The sequence below is a fragment of the Micropterus dolomieu genome, linkage group LG05 (genome assembly GCF_021292245.1).
Source record: "Micropterus dolomieu isolate WLL.071019.BEF.003 ecotype Adirondacks linkage group LG05, ASM2129224v1, whole genome shotgun sequence".
In the NCBI taxonomy this organism is placed as follows: domain Eukaryota; kingdom Metazoa; phylum Chordata; class Actinopteri; order Centrarchiformes; family Centrarchidae; genus Micropterus; species Micropterus dolomieu.
The window spans coordinates 11,891,567-11,896,000 of record NC_060154.1 but is presented as its reverse complement, the minus strand read 5'-3'; positions in this window follow the sequence as shown (position 1 = coordinate 11,896,000).

Genomic DNA, 4,434 nt, shown 5'->3' with positions numbered 1-4,434 from the left:
AATATCTATTTGTGATATAGGTTGTAGTTTTAGTAGTATATAATAACAATAAACAAGTGATATACCACATTTGGATGTCATTATTTCAGTCATAAGACAGAAATGTAGTTGCTTGATTGTTTATGTTGCAAGTGTAAAGATAAGGCATTTATCATTTTCAATGTTTTATTTAAAAAAGAATGAAAATATTATCCAGAACAGTGAAAATCTATTTTGTATTTTTCTCTACCCTCCTGGGCATAAAACAATGTACAGGTATCCATCATTATTTGTGTAGCAGTTGGTGACATTACATCTTACACCCTGCTAGGATTAAACCTCTGTGTTGTCCCAGTGGATCAGGATAACAGATGCATATCTTCCAGAAACAGCAACGCAGTATCACAACTCTGTGGCCAAGTGCTCCATATTGCCACACAACTGTGTCTGTATGCTGCCTGACTGAACTGTCTGTTACTCTGTCCTGGGTCTGGAAGGTCACACAGTCTGGATGTTGTCCACAGTCCTCAGATTCTGGCCTGTAAAGGGATATATAGTTATTAGAACTCCTAATTGGAAAGATCGGTGTAATTGGAAAGAACATTCCTCAACATGATCAGATATTTTTATTGAACAGGGGTTTGTTGTTCTCTGTCAGGACTTCTGTGTCCACATTACACACCAGGACAATGTACATGACACAGATGAGCCGATGGCTGAAGCAGAGCTGTAGTTCGTTGTTGTAATCAGTAAATCAGTAAACAATAATAATGAGGTAATAACAATAGTGATGGATTACATTAATATAGCACTTTATTTTTGACACCCAAAGGGCTTAAGGGGAAACACCAGAGAAACTTTGAGACAAGTACACTGGGAGATAATAGACTAATATTAAAATATATTTGTATATATACACCTGTTCATATGCCGTTGTTGGAGTGTGAAGCTCGACGCAGGTATGTGCTGCTTGGCTTGCATTTCGTCCTCCCCGTCCTGCCTCTTCTTCCTCGGTCTGTGCTTGGCTCTGGAGTGCAGTCCTCATCAGAGACAATAATGCTGTCACCATGGAAGCTGTAACATGCAAAACAACGCACGTGTTATAAGTCTAACACAAAATTCACTTTTGTGTACTGTAACTGATGGAAATGTGTATCAGCCAGTTTTTTGCCCAATGTTAGCGCAGCTGTTAGCACAGCTATCGGGTCGCTCGTCAGACTGTACTCGTCCTCCTGCGGTGTCGGCAACGCACGTTCACGTGGGCCGTGGCTTTGGAAGGAGACCAGAAGGGAGTTTCTCTGTTGTGAATCCAGCAGTTTCTTGCTAGTTTCTCAAACCCTGCCTTTAACCACTTTTTATAGTATTGTTTTGAATTTATTTCACCAGTTTGTAAGACTGTGTTGTAGTGTGTGTGATTTTTAGGGCTTGTGTGTCATGTCTGAGGGCAAAGTTTGGTTTTTCAGCAAAATCGAATGGTTTTGAGTGGAGAGCTTCAGTTTGACCTGAAAATGGGATTTTTGGGGAATTGGGTGAGAAGTTATGGATTTTTGTTTAGAGTTTTGAGAAAAGGAGGCATAATTTCAGGAATTGTGTTAAAGCAATTAAGACAAACTGTATTATACTTACAGTAAAAGAATTCATTTACTTTTGGCTTCACAAAGGACTCAAACAGCGGCCTCCTGCGTTTCAGGAGTTCATTGTTTGTATGTCCCATCCAACCACCCCACCTCTTTCACATGCAGATTTGTCACTCTTTATATTATGTCACCTGACTTTGACCTAGATTGACACATGACCAAGTGGCAGAATGTGACGAGTTGGGAGTGAGAATGTATTGGTTCTTCAGTGTGTCGAGTGGATTGTTTCAATTGAAGGATTACCAGTTGTTGTGATGTGTTTTAAACACCAAAGTCACACCATAACACAAACTAACCGGTTGAGGCAGTGGTTTGTGTGTGTGTTTCATGTTTCCAGTTTTATTTTGAAGGTTGTCTGTCTCTAGTGTCATTGCATTGTTTTGCTCCCTACTTTCTTTGTCACTGATTCCCTTAGCGTTTTCACCTGTTTGTGATTATGTTCACCTCCACTGATGTATTTAGTTGGTCTGACGCTCTCCCTTGGGGCGGCTGTGGCTCAGGAGGAAGTTCACTGTCTTTCCAGTGTGCGTGGCTTTGCTACCAGTGTTTTATCTCCTGTCTTTGGATTATACTTTTTGTTTCTTTTTGTTTTGGATATATACTGTCAGTTGGACTCACGGACTATTTACCTGTTTTCACTATATGTAGCACACAGGAAGGATTATGGGTAGGGCCGTGATCTCATTGTTTGGTTAATTCTGTTGGTTCGGCTGCTGGAGCAAAGTGAGATTTAAAATGAGACTCAGGAGACCAAGGATTAGATATGAGATTCTTATATTTATATATAATTATAATAATATATTTAAAGATATATATAAAATAAAAATATTGGTTGGTACCAAAAATAAAAAATTACAATAATAAAACAATTATTGAAAAAGGCAAATAGTGATATCACAATCAGGCTATGACATCAGCATAAAATGCTTACTTTCCAAACTTAAAGTGAGTATCTCACTCTCTGAAGTAGTTCTATGATTAAATTCCCAGGTGCACCCTTTAAACCTGAATTTTTGTTAATAACACACATTCAAGTTTGTTCAGATCCAGTTCAATAGTACAATCCAGTATAATTCACATAGTACAACAGTAACCCTTAAATGCAGGAATGATTCCTATGATTCCTCAGCTCCAAATCCTCAGTCCCAAGGTGTGAACAGGTGAGTTTGTTTAAGTGAGTCCAAACAAAAAATGGATGTATCGAAGGTAAGTCAGAATTCAGAGTTCCATAGGGTTTGTGTTGTGTGTATGTATGGGGGAAGGAAAGAGAGTGAAGATGAGTAAAAGGGGTTTTGTGTTGCAATGGGGCCTACCACACCGCAAGTGCAGTAGTAGCGGAACAGGTCCAGTGATCCTGAAGAGGGAATGGCTCGCCATCAATTTTCATCTGCTGATCCAATCCAGACAATGGAATCACACACACACACACACAAAAAAAACTGACCTGTCAACAGACAGGGTCAGAGAAATATTCACTGCTTAAGTACCTCATGCAATAATGTACACTACATGAACTTCAAGATACACAATGATATGCACACGGTGGGTGTTTACTTTCTGTGCTTTCCTCTCAATATTCAGCATATAAACATAAATAACTTGGCTGCACACAACCAAATAAGCTGCACAAATTAGCTGCACGTTAGACCAAATAAAGGTTTGATGCAAGTGCAAAATAAAGTAAGCTGAGTTTACACATTGAACAACACAGTAAACCAGCTTTTTAATTCTTAAGTTGAAAATGAACACCGATTTCACTAGAGCGGCTGGACACACACCCAAAATGGCGGCGCCCAGTAGAGCCAAAATTAACAAAACAGTTTTAAATGAATTACCTTGCTCTTGAACCAGCAAAGACCCATGGACATCAAAGCTACCGACGCTGCTAGTAGAAGTCTCAAGCACTATATCTAAACACTGAATTTACAACTAAATTCTTACAGCAGTTAGCTACCACGTTTGTAGTGTTGAAGTTAGCCTCAGTGTATGGAGGACCGATCCTGACACATTCAGAAATAAATGCAGCTAAATCTGGAGTGCACTCATATTCAATTCTGTATGGTAAATTCAGTTTTAACGGAGCAGAGCGTGCTGACAGGCAGTGTTAGAGACTGAGTGTTAGAGAGTGTTCTGAGAGTCTTCTCTGAAGAGGGCAATGAAGTCTCAGTAGTACACGATGCGAGCACCACATACAACACAATTTATCAAATTACCCTACGGATATACAGTATGAAAATAAGATTGATTGGATTATACTCACAGGAAGTATAAAACCTGTTACATGCGTCTATTAAAAGTAAAATAACACAAAAATGTCAGGGAAATTACTTTACTTAGATTTAAGTACTGCAGTTGTACATTTGAAATACCTTCCTACCTTTCTGATAGGAAGTCTTCTTGAAGTGGTATAAAACATTTCTTCTTAAATTCTGATTTGAGTTGTGGACAACTATGACCACATGAATTTAAAAAATTAAACATTTCACTGCCCAAGTCAGCTATAACACAAGTCTTGTTCATTAGACTACATTCTGTACAGTATTTGTGGGCAGATTTTGTCCCAGGATTTATTATGCATTTCTTCTTCTTCGTTGCATGATCTAGAATAATAAGGTGAGAAATGGGTCTGTTCTGAGTTCATCCTGCACTGCAGCAGCTAATAAAGTCCATTTAATCCCAAAAACGCTTTTCTTTTAGGCAGGCTGGAGCAGAAAACAACTCACCTTTCTCAAGTTGTACAGTAATGTTACATGTGTATGAAGGTGGATCAAACAAGCTAATCTTAAATGTCAAAGTAGAGAGGAGCCTAGTAGGCCTA